Raw genomic sequence first — 12,500 nt, 5'->3', positions numbered from 1 at the left:
CTGTTTCTCGACCTCGCGCCGAGGATGGAAAATGCTGCGCCCGCATGTGGTGAACTGCAGGCCTAAGTATTTAAAGAAATCTCCCATCGCTAGGGCCGGAATGTTGTTGTTACCTGCCCGAAAGACAACAGACTCATCAACCTTTATCTTCTTCTCCCGCCCTGATGCAACCAGGGCGAGAGAGAAGCACTTCTTTGGGTTGATCTCAAGACCGAGGTCACCTAGGGCCGTTGCAGCGATGGTGATTAGCTCCTGCAATCCATCCTTCGTCTCAGCAAAGAGAAGAAGGTCATCCGCAAACGCAGCAGCATTTATTCTTCGGCCGAGAATACGGGCACCAACATGCTCAGGAAGACGGGAAAGGAGAATGTCTATAGACATGTTGAAAAGGATGGGGGATAAGGGATCACCTTGCCGCACACCCCTCGAAGGCCGCACTAGATCTGACGACTTCCCAGCACCACAGATAACCGTCGAGCCCGCCTCATAGCACCCCAGGATGTAGTCAATGAACTCGACCGGCAGACCATGGGCCCTCAGCACAGGACCTAGGGCACCATGGGACAGCGAGTCGAAGGCCTTTGACACATCCAGCGATGCTACATACAGCGAGCTGGCAGTGCTCTGTGCCTGGGTCATCGCCAGATCCAGCAGAAAGGTGTTATGGAGCATCCCATCCTGTGGGATGAAAGCCCGCTGACGACCGTCCAAGGCACAGTGGCGCATAAGGCGGCCAACCAGGACCTTGTGAAAGACCCTGGTCAGCACCGAACACACCGTGATAGGTCGGAAGTCAGCGGGGGATGCTACGGCGGTCTTCTTGGGCAGCAAGGTGGTACGAGCTTGTAGGAGACGGGATGGGAGGGAACGTGAGAGGAGTAGGAGGTTGAGGAATTTAAGAAGAGCCTCACGAGGAAGGCGACGTAACTGGGATGGTGTAAGGCGATCAGGGCCTGCTGCAGAGTTGCGAGGGGGAAGAGCTGCAGCTACCTCGTCTGCAGTAATGGGCGCCCATAGAACTTCGAAGGGCACAGACTTACAAAATGGCAACAACTTACCTGAGAGACCCTCCCCACGTGGAGGCCGAGACCTAACACGAGGGGGAGTAAAGAGATCCCTCCAAAACTCAATCGTAAGGGGTGCTAAGAAAGGTGTAATTCTTTTTGAAGCTCTCCGACCGACAGAGCAGGGTGTCGTTCGAGGCTTGGGGGTTACCTCCCCCCCTGCCTTTTGTTTCCAGCTGGTGCAAGTAGTAGAAGAAATCAAGGTACCAGGCCTCCCACTGGAGTGCCTGTGCCAGCTGACGAGCTTTCCAGCCAGCCAACCAGCGCGGGTCGAGCGCCGCTCCCCGCTGTCTGCCCTGAATGTCTGCGGTCCTTTTCAACAAAGACCGGGCTCGGCGTTCATCGCCGTCGTGCCCACCCTGATGCCGCCAACGCGGAAGTGCAAACGGAAAGGAAGAAGGCCAGGTGGTCGCAAGAAGAGTTGCTCCGTCTTGCGCATGCTGAGGCGACTTTGTCCCTCCAAGGCTGCCGGTTCTTTAACCAAGAGCTGGCCAAAGCCTTCCCAGAGCGCACACTTGAATCTATCAAGTGTCAACGCAGGGTGCAGGCCTATAAGAACATGGTGGCCAACTTTGCTGCTGAGCTCTCAAAGAGAGACCAAGACCATCAGGCCTCTGTAGACGGATCTGCTGTGGGTTCCCCCCCACCACAGTCTTCTTCTCTGGGGGAAGTCGCCGATCGGGCTATCTGGTCCCTGTTAGCTGAGTTGCCCTCCTCGGGCCCGCGTTTCCGCTCACTTGATGCAGTTGTGGCCTTGGGCCCCACTGCTAGCCGGAGTACCATCCAAGCCATGCTTGTTCCCGCTCTTGAAGAACTAGGTAGCAGGGAACCACCTGTTTGTCGAGCTCCTGGTAAGGAATTTCAACAGCCGCCGGAGCGGAAGCGGGCGAGAAGGAGGTGGGAGTATGCTGTAGTGCAGCGTGCTTTTAAGAAGAACCCAGCGCGCTGCATAAATGGTCTTCTCGATGGCACACTTCTCCATCAGCCACCCACCATCCCGGGGCTGATTGAGTTTTGGAGGGATCTCAGTTACTCCCGCCGTTTACCCGCGCTTGCTTGAATTTCTTCACGTTGACATTCAGAGCACTGGGCAGAAATCACATTGCGTCAACACCCGCTAGGGCCATCGCAATGCTTTGTTTTAATTAGACAGTCGGATTCCCCCAGTCCGTGCCAGTTCTGAGTTGATCGTTGAATGGCGGCCGAAGAGAATCCGCGCACCCGCGCGCCCCCGGAGGAGCACGCTAAGGCGGACGCGGCCTCGCAGCAAGGAAGATCCGTGGGAGGCCAAGGCACGGGACCGAGCTCGGATCCTGCACGCAGGTTGAAGCACCGGGGCGCGAACGCCGCGCAGGCGCGCGCATCCTGCACCGCCGACCAGCACGAGGCCGACCAACGGCGAGAGCAGACCACGCCCGCGCTAAACGCCCGCACTTACCGGCACCCCTACGGCACTCACCTCGCCCAGGCCCGGCACGTTAGCGCTGACCCACTTCCCGACCAAGCCCGACACGCCCCGATCCTCAGAGCCAATCCTTATCCCGAAGTTACGGATCCAATTTGCCGACTTCCCTTACCTACATTATTCTATCGACTAGAGGCTCTTCACCTTGGAGACCTGCTGCGGATATGGGTACGAACCGGCGCGACACCTCCACGTGGCCCTCTCCCGGATTTTCAAGGTCCGAGGGGAAGATCGGGACACCGCCGCAACTGCGGTGCTCTTCGCGTTCCAAACCCTATCTCCCTGCTAGAGGATTCCAGGGAACTCGAACGCTCATGCAGAAAAGAAAACTCTTCCCCGATCTCCCGACGGCGTCTCCGGGTCCTTTTGGGTTACCCCGACGAGCATCTCTAAAAGAGGGGCCCGACTTGTATCGGTTCCGCTGCCGGGTTCCGGAATAGGAACCGGATTCCCTTTCGCCCAACGGGGGCCAGCACAAAGCGCATCATGCTATGACGGCCCCCATCAACATCGGATTTCTCCTAGGGCTTAGGATCGACTGACTCGTGTGCAACGGCTGTTCACACGAAACCCTTCTCCGCGTCAGCCCTCCAGGGCCTCGCTGGAGTATTTGCTACTACCACCAAGATCTGCACCGACGGCGGCTCCAGGCAGGCTCACGCCCAGACCCTTCTGCGCCCACCGCCGCGACCCTCCTACTCGTCAGGGCTTCGCGGCCGGCCGCAAGGACCGGCCATGACTGCCAGACTGACGGCCGAGTATAGGCACGACGCTTCAGCGCCATCCATTTTCAGGGCTAGTTGCTTCGGCAGGTGAGTTGTTACACACTCCTTAGCGGATTCCGACTTCCATGGCCACCGTCCTGCTGTCTTAAGCAACCAACGCCTTTCATGGTTTCCCATGAGCGTCGATTCGGGCGCCTTAACTCGGCGTTTGGTTCATCCCACAGCGCCAGTTCTGCTTACCAAAAGTGGCCCACTTGGCACTCCGATCCGAGTCGTTTGCTCGCGGCTTCAGCATATCAAGCAAGCCGGAGATCTCACCCATTTAAAGTTTGAGAATAGGTTGAGGTCGTTTCGGCCCCAAGGCCTCTAATCATTCGCTTTACCGGATGAGACTCGTACGAGCACCAGCTATCCTGAGGGAAACTTCGGAGGGAACCAGCTACTAGATGGTTCGATTAGTCTTTCGCCCCTATACCCAGCTCCGACGATCGATTTGCACGTCAGAATCGCTACGGACCTCCATCAGGGTTTCCCCTGACTTCGTCCTGGCCAGGCATAGTTCACCATCTTTCGGGTCCCAACGTGTACGCTCTAGGTGCGCCTCACCTCGCAATGAGGACGAGACGCCCCGGGAGTGCGGAGGCCGCCGCCCCGTGAAGGGCGGGGAAGCCCCATCCTCCCTCGGCCCGCGCAAGGCGAGACCTTCACTTTCATTACGCCTTTAGGTTTCGTACAGCCCAATGACTCGCGCACATGTTAGACTCCTTGGTCCGTGTTTCAAGACGGGTCGTGAAATTGTCCAAAGCTGAAGCGCCGCTGACGGGAGCGATTATTCCGCCCGAGAGCATCCCGAGCCAACAGCGGCGCGGGTCCGGGGCCGGGCCAGGTAGGTCCGTCATCCGGGAAGAACCGCGCGCGCTTGCCGGGAGCCCGAGCGCCCAAAGGGGCGAATCGACTCCTCCAGATATACCGCCGGGCAGCCAGCCAGGACACCGGGGCTCTGCCCAACAGACGCGAACCGAGGCCCGCGGAAGGACAGGCTGCGCACCCGGGCCGTAGGCCGGCACCCAGCGGGTCGCGACGTCCTACTAGGGGAGAAGTGCGGCCCACCGCACACCGGAACGGCCCCACCCCGCGGCGAGTGGAAAGGCAACCGGACACGACCCCGCCGCAGATTGCTCCGCGCGGGCGGCCGGCCCCATCTGCCGAGGGTGGAGGCCAGTGGCCGGATGGGCGTGAATCTCACCCGTTCGACCTTTCGGACTTCTCACGTTTACCCCAGAACGGTTTCACGTACTTTTGAACTCTCTCTTCAAAGTTCTTTTCAACTTTCCCTCACGGTACTTGTTCGCTATCGGTCTCGTGGTCATATTTAGTCTCAGATGGAGTTTACCACCCACTTGGAGCTGCACTCTCAAGCAACCCGACTCGAAGGAGAGGTCCCGCCGACGCTCGCACCGGCCGCTACGGGCCTGGCACCCTCTACGGGCCGTGGCCTCATTCAAGTTGGACTTGGGCTCGGCGCGAGGCGTCGGGGTAGTGGACCCTCCCAAACACCACATGCCACGACAGGCGGCAGCCTGCGGGGTTCGGTGCTGGACTCTTCCCTGTTCGCTCGCCGCTACTGGGGGAATCCTTGTTAGTTTCTTTTCCTCCGCTTAGTAATATGCTTAAATTCAGCGGGTAGTCTCGCCTGCTCTGAGGTCGTTGTACGAGGTGTCGCACGCCACACCGCCAGCCGGCTGTGCACGCTACCGAGAAAGTACCGGTATGCGAACCGCCAGGCGACGGGCGCGCATCGCACGTTTGAGGAGACGCGGCCGGCCCCACAGGCGGCCGCGACACTCCCAGGTCTGCGAAGCGGGGCAAACGCCGCGCGCTTCAGTATACGTAGCCGACCCTCAGCCAGACGTGGCCCGGGAACGGAATCCATGGACCGCAATGTGCGTTCGAAACGTCGATGTTCATGTGTCCTGCAGTTCACATGTCGACGCGCAATTTGCTGCGTTCTTCATCGACCCACGAGCCGAGTGATCCACCGTCCTGGGTGATCTTTTCTCAGTTTCCGCCGTCTCTTTCGAGACGGTCGCATAGGCGGGAGTGAGGCGTGTGGCGGCCCCTGTTCCAGCGTTCTGTGTCCAACGGCCTCACGGCCGACGGGCGTCGTACGGCTCCACACCGGAGCGGACAGGCACTCGGGCGAAAGTCATTCAAAACCGGCGCCAGGCGCCAGGTGCCGCAGGCCAGCCGCTCCAGCGCTTCAGCGCTCGTACCACACAACATTGCCGCTAGTTTTGAGAGGCACGCGTGGTTCCGCACGCGGCGCACGGCTACGGCGAGCCGTACAGGTAGCGTGTTGCGCGACACGACACGCACATCGAAAGACATGCAGTCTAGTCGGTAATGATCCTTCCGCAGGTTCACCTACGGAAACCTTGTTACGACTTTTACTTCCTCTAAATGATCAAGTTTGGTCATCTTTCCGGTAGCATCGGCAACGACAGAGTCAATGCCGCGTACCAGTCCGAAGACCTCACTAAATCATTCAATCGGTAGTAGCGACGGGCGGTGTGTACAAAGGGCAGGGACGTAATCAACGCGAGCTTATGACTCGCGCTTACTGGGAATTCCTCGTTCATGGGGAACAATTGCAAGCCCCAATCCCTAGCACGAAGGAGGTTCAGCGGGTTACCCCGACCTTTCGGCCTAGGAAGACACGCTGATTCCTTCAGTGTAGCGCGCGTGCGGCCCAGAACATCTAAGGGCATCACAGACCTGTTATTACTCAATCTCGTGCGGCTAGAAGCCGCCTGTCCCTCTAAGAAGAAAAGTAATCGCTGACAGCACGAAGGATGTCACGCGACTAGTTAGCAGGCTAGAGTCTCGTTCGTTATCGGAATTAACCAGACAAATCGCTCCACCAACTAAGAACGGCCATGCACCACCACCCACCGAATCAAGAAAGAGCTATCAATCTGTCAATCCTTCCGGTGTCCGGGCCTGGTGAGGTTTCCCGTGTTGAGTCAAATTAAGCCGCAGGCTCCACTCCTGGTGGTGCCCTTCCGTCAATTCCTTTAAGTTTCAGCTTTGCAACCATACTTCCCCCGGAACCCAAAAGCTTTGGTTTCCCGGAGGCTGCCCGCCGAGTCATCGGAGGAACTGCGGCGGATCGCTGGCTGGCATCGTTTATGGTTAGAACTAGGGCGGTATCTGATCGCCTTCGAACCTCTAACTTTCGTTCTTGATTAATGAAAACATACTTGGCAAATGCTTTCGCTTCTGTTCGTCTTGCGACGATCCAAGAATTTCACCTCTAACGTCGCAATACGAATGCCCCCGCCTGTCCCTATTAATCATTACCTCGGGTTCCGAAAACCAACAAAATAGAACCGAGGTCCTATTCCATTATTCCATGCACACAGTATTCAGGCGGGCTTGCCTGCTTTAAGCACTCTAATTTGTTCAAAGTAAACGTGCCGGCCCACCGAGACACTCAATAAAGAGCACCCTGGTAGGATTTCAACGGGGTCCGCCTCGGGACGCACGAGCACGCACGGGGCGGTCGCACGCCTTCGGCTCGCCCCACCGGCAGGACGTCCCACGATACATGCCAGTTAAACACCGACGGGCGGTGAACCAACAGCGTGGGACACAAATCCAACTACGAGCTTTTTAACCGCAACAACTTTAATATACGCTATTGGAGCTGGAATTACCGCGGCTGCTGGCACCAGACTTGCCCTCCAATAGATACTCGTTAAAGGATTTAAAGTGTACTCATTCCGATTACGGGGCCTCGGATGAGTCCCGTATCGTTATTTTTCGTCACTACCTCCCCGTGCCGGGAGTGGGTAATTTGCGCGCCTGCTGCCTTCCTTGGATGTGGTAGCCGTTTCTCAGGCTCCCTCTCCGGAATCGAACCCTGATTCCCCGTTACCCGTTACAACCATGGTAGGCGCAGAACCTACCATCGACAGTTGATAAGGCAGACATTTGAAAGATGCGTCGCCGGTACGAGGACCGTGCGATCAGCCCAAAGTTATTCAGAGTCACCAAGGCAAACGGACCGGACGAGCCGACCGATTGGTTTTGATCTAATAAAAGCGTCCCTTCCATCTCTGGTCGGGACTCTGTTTGCATGTATTAGCTCTAGAATTACCACAGTTATCCAAGTAACGTGGGTACGATCTAAGGAACCATAACTGATTTAATGAGCCATTCGCGGTTTCACCTTAATGCGGCTTGTACTGAGACATGCATGGCTTAATCTTTGAGACAAGCATATGACTACTGGCAGGATCAACCAGGGAGCTGCGTCAACTAGAGCTGAGCAGCCGGCCGCCCGGGAGTGTGTCCCGGGGGCCCGCGCGAACACGCAAGCGTCCGCTCAATCATTCTGCAAACAGGAGGAGGCTGAGCTCCCCTGCACAATACACCTCGAAACCCTCTCAGGTCCCGGCGGCGCGCAGCGCCGTCCCAAGTACTTGGTCGGGTTCGAGAGAGGCGCAATCGCCCGGAGTTAGGCGAGTAGACGCTTTCGGTGCGACCACCCGTGCTCCCAACTGAGCTTGCCGCTGCCGACAGAGGCCCGGGAGCGTGCTGTCGTGGCATTGCCGGCGGGAGACAACACGCGCCACCTACGGTGACCGGCAGCTCCAACGCCAGCGCCACAGAAGGACAAAAGCCCCACTTGGGTGCCGAAGCGAACTCTCCCAGCACAGCGCACGCGCCAACACATCCGCACAGCTGCGATACAAACCACCAGCGAGAACCGCTGGGGCGACCGAGCAGCAGACGGCGTCGCGGCGCCGAGCGCCGGGCGGCAGCGCATCCTCAACGCACACAGTCCTCAATCGGACCAGCACACTGAAGATGTCCACCGCGCTTCGCACCGGGCCCGCGAGGACCTACTTTGGCCGCACGGCGCCGCGCGCAGGGTGCGCCGGCGCGCAGCTGCGACGCCTGCCGCGTCCGTCGGCCGGCGCGCCTGCCACTGGCCGCCCCCACCAGCCGGCTGTAGCGCGTGCGCCCACGCACCGCGCGGCCAGCACGCCGGGAGGCGCCCCCTCACCGGCCGGGGACGGTCCCACCCAGCCACCGCCGCGTATCGCTTCACACCCAGATGCCGTTCAGTTTCGTCGGCATGGTGGGTATCGCTGGAACAACCGGTTAGTACCTCAACCTATCGTCGCCATCACCGATTCACCCCTAGCGAGAACAACCGCACCACAACAGGTTACCATTTGTTCATTTGCGTAACTTCACCAGAAAACGCAGGCGTCCATCGCCATTTGCAACTTCCACGATTATTGCATGCCTGTGTCAGGTGTCACGCCACACTACGTCTGCCCACATACACGCAACAAAATGTGCACGCCTAGACAATACGTGGAAGGTGGCCCCCGTACGTATGCGATGTCCATTGCTCGAACGACTGTCAACCGGCCTCTGTAGCATGTCGCAGATATGGAACGCGGTGCACCATGCCATCACGGTGTGTGAGGAGAGACGACTAGGTCCGAATACATCAACAGACAGCTCATGCTGATCGCCATCCACGGCGTCCGTTCCTCCCACACGTCTCTATGGCGTACCACACTGCAATCCAGCTCTCATAGGGAGACGACACGTAGCTGCGTGCACAATATTTGCACTGTATGGTCCGCCGTTTTTGGGCGCAGTCGTTGTACGGTCACACATGTGCCACGATGTATCATTCAGTACATAAGGACGAATGTGCAGTACAGATTGTGGTTTACGCGTACGACATTAGCGGACAGTTGACACAGGCCGCACCACAACGTAGCCTGAGTACGTCGCATGCGGAGGGCATTGAACATGCAAAGTTCTCACCAACCAGCTTGCGAAGGCAGGGGGCAAGGTGGGGACGTGGGGAGGGGCGGCATGTACGTCCTGCTGCCATCCACATTACAGTGTACAGCAGGAGCATGTGGAAAGTGAGCAAGACTTGCAAGGTGTTTAACATGAAGCGATACACAGGGGAGCAGGGAGTGCGAGTAGCGAACTATATTGCGAGGGTTGCGGGTGGGCAACACTACACTAATTGAACGAGTCGTATAACAATTACAGAGCAGGTTTAGGCGACAACGTGGGTTACGTTAGGCGACAACGTGGGTTACGTTAGGCGACAACGTGGGTTAGGTTAAGGCACGACGTGGGTTAGGTTAAGGCACGACATGGGTTAGGTTAAGGCACGACATGGGTTAGGTTAAGGCACAACATGGGTTAGGTTAAGGCACAACATGGGTTAGGTTAAGGCACAACATGGGTTAGGTTAAGGCACAACATGGGTTAGGTTAAGGCACAACATGGGTTAGGTTAAGGCACAACATGGGTTAGGTTAAGGCACAACATGGGTTAGGTTAAGGCACAACATGGGTTAGGTTAAGGCACAACATGGGTTAGGTTAAGGCACAACATGGGTTAGGTTAAGGCACAACATGGGTTAGGTTAGGGCACAACATGGGTTAGGTTAGGGCACAACATGGGTTAGGTTAAGGCACAACATGGGTTAGGTTAAGGCACAACATGGGTTAGGTTAAGGCACAACATGGGTTAGGTTAAGGCACAACATGGGTTAGGTTAAGGCACAACATGGGTTAGGTTAAGGCACAACATGGGTTAGGTTAAGGCACAACATGGGTTAGGTTAAGGCACAACATGGGTTAGGTTAAGGCACAACATGGGTTAGGTTAAGGCACAACATGGGTTAGGTTAAGGCACAACATGGGTTAGGTTAAGGCACAACATGGGTTAGGTTAAGGCACAACATGGGTTAGGTTAAGGCACAACATGGGTTAGGTTAAGGCACAACATGGGTTAGGTTAAGGCACAACATGGGTTAGGTTAAGGCACAACATGGGTTAGGTTAAGGCACAACATGGGTTAGGTTAAGGCACAACATGGGTTAGGTTAAGGCACAACATGGGTTAGGTTAAGGCACAACATGGGTTAGGTTAAGGCACAACATGGGTTAGGTTAAGGCACAACATGGGTTAGGTTAAGGCACAACATGGGTTAGGTTAAGGCACAACATGGGTTAGGTTAAGGCACAACATGGGTTAGGTTAAGGCACAACATGGGTTAGGTTAAGGCACAACATGGGTTAGGTTAAGGCACAACATGGGTTAGGTTAAGGCACAACATGGGTTAGGTTAAGGCACAACATGGGTTAGGTTAAGGCACAACATGGGTTAGGTTAAGGCACAACATGGGTTAGGTTAAGGCACAACATGGGTTAGGTTAAGGCACAACATGGGTTAGGTTAAGGCACAACATGGGTTAGGTTAAGGCACAACATGGGTTAGGTTAAGGCACAACATGGGTTAGGTTAAGGCACAACATGGGTTAGGTTAAGGCACAACATGGGTTAGGTTAAGGCACAACATGGGTTAGGTTAAGGCACAACATGGGTTAGGTTAAGGCACAACATGGGTTAGGTTAAGGCACAACATGGGTTAGGTTAAGGCACAACATGGGTTAGGTTAAGGCACAACATGGGTTAGGTTAAGGCACAACATGGGTTAGGTTAAGGCACAACATGGGTTAGGTTAAGGCACAACATGGGTTAGGTTAAGGCACAACATGGGTTAGGTTAAGGCACAACATGGGTTAGGTTAAGGCACAACATGGGTTAGGTTAAGGCACAACATGGGTTAGGTTAAGGCACAACATGGGTTAGGTTAAGGCACAACATAGGTTAGGTTAAGGCACAACATAGGTTAGGTTAAGGCACAACATAGGTTAGGTTAAGGCACAACATAGGTTAGGTTAAGGCACAACATAGGTTAGGTTAAGGCACAACATAGGTTAGGTTAAGGTACAACATAGGTTAGGTTAAGGTACAACATAGGTTAGGTTAAGGTACAACATAGGTTAGGTTAAGGTACAACATAGGTTAGGTTAAGGTACAACATAGGTTAGGTTAGGTTAGGTTACACGTTGTTGTAAGGAAAGGTGTAGGGGGGGGGCGGGGGCGGCAGGTTCGTTGATAGTGATTATAGTAAGTGAATGCTTGTGACATGATCAGATTTGTCACGTCAGGATGCACCTTTGGCTTATTAGAGGCGGCGCTCCAATTCTATGCTTGTGTCAGACCTGTGTCTTTGACTCATGTCATTGTTTGTGCGCTGTGACAGGAGGTACTATTGTGATGTTGGGTGCACCGTTGTATAGGACATGTGTGGGTGTTGGTGCCTGATCTGCGCAATGGTGGATGTCGAAAGGGTGGGATATTGTATTTTCCGCATGGACCTCCTGGTCTGGTTGTGATAGTGTGGATTGTGTAATGTGGCGGAGAGGATGCACTGGATGTTGTTCCATGCTGGTGCTTACATATTGTATGTGCGCCCGTTAGAAGCAGAGAGTGGTGCGTGATCAGAGTGGCTGGCTGACGTGTGGTTCCCATTGTGGGCAGACTCTTTCAGCATGTATACGGACAGTTGTATATATATTCTGTAGTTTGATGGCTCTGCATTGATTACTAATCAGCGCCGTGTGTACGGGTAATCTGGTTCCAGTCCAAAATGTTCCATCTGTGTACATTAGTGACAAAGACTCCCCTCATGCAGTGGGGCTCGGTCTGTTATAACTCTTCCGCGTAATATATTTGCCCCACGTTTTTGCGACTGCGAGTGCGAGTGCAACGCGCATGGGGACCGACATGCTGATGGCTCGGTATCGGACGCCGTACAGTGAGCAACGCGATCGCGTCTCTCGCTCGTAAGTGGTACAGGTCGCGGCTCATGTATAGGGACAGCGGGAATGTCGCATATTGGCAATAACTCTTCATGAAACGCACGTTATAGGGGTGGATTGCACTTTACGAGTGCGGGAAACGTCCGCCGTTCATCCGCTGGAGGTGCGCGTTTGGCGGTTGGGGTGGTGCACGAACGGGTGCGGGTGGAGTCATTGCCGGTCCACGGCTTCGTGCGGCAGAGCCACTGGAGATTGGGTGCTATGGTCGACAGAGGCTGCAGGCTTTGTGGGTGGCGTCGAAAGGCGGGCACTGTGGCGCCATCGCTGTCTTAATCGGCTTGGCGTCGCATAGATGGCGGTATCGTCGTTGGAGGAGGTCATGTTGCGGGAGACCTACAGATGGCGGTATGTTTTGTGGTGCGGACGTAGTGTTGTCAGATGCGCATAGATGGCGGTATTGCATGTGGTGTCGCCCTATTTTCATAGATGGCGATACTGTTTTGCCGGCATGGGTGGCGTAGTTCCGTC

The 12,500-nt window shown here is 55.7% G+C and overlaps 2 non-coding genes and 1 pseudogene across 2 annotated transcripts; all 3 read right to left on the bottom strand.

Moving 5' to 3' along the window:
- Window positions 1-4,961, bottom strand: part of LOC124774411 — a 7,621-nt pseudogene extending 2,660 nt beyond the window's left edge.
- A 188-nt stretch (window positions 4,962-5,149) lies between these two features.
- On the bottom strand, window positions 5,150-5,304 carry LOC124774101. Its single transcript, XR_007015096.1, has one exon. It is a non-coding gene; the product is annotated as a 5.8S ribosomal RNA (ribosomal RNA).
- A 351-nt stretch (window positions 5,305-5,655) lies between these two features.
- LOC124774253 lies at window positions 5,656-7,564 on the bottom strand. Its single transcript, XR_007015242.1, has one exon. It is a non-coding gene; the product is annotated as a small subunit ribosomal RNA (ribosomal RNA).
- Window positions 7,565-12,500: the final 4,936 nt, after the last annotated feature.

This window comes from Schistocerca piceifrons, unplaced genomic scaffold, assembly GCF_021461385.2.
Source record: "Schistocerca piceifrons isolate TAMUIC-IGC-003096 unplaced genomic scaffold, iqSchPice1.1 HiC_scaffold_961, whole genome shotgun sequence".
NCBI lineage: Eukaryota > Metazoa > Arthropoda > Insecta > Orthoptera > Acrididae > Schistocerca > Schistocerca piceifrons.
The sequence above is the reverse complement of the archived record's forward strand: the minus strand, read 5'-3'. Positions and strand labels throughout refer to the sequence as shown.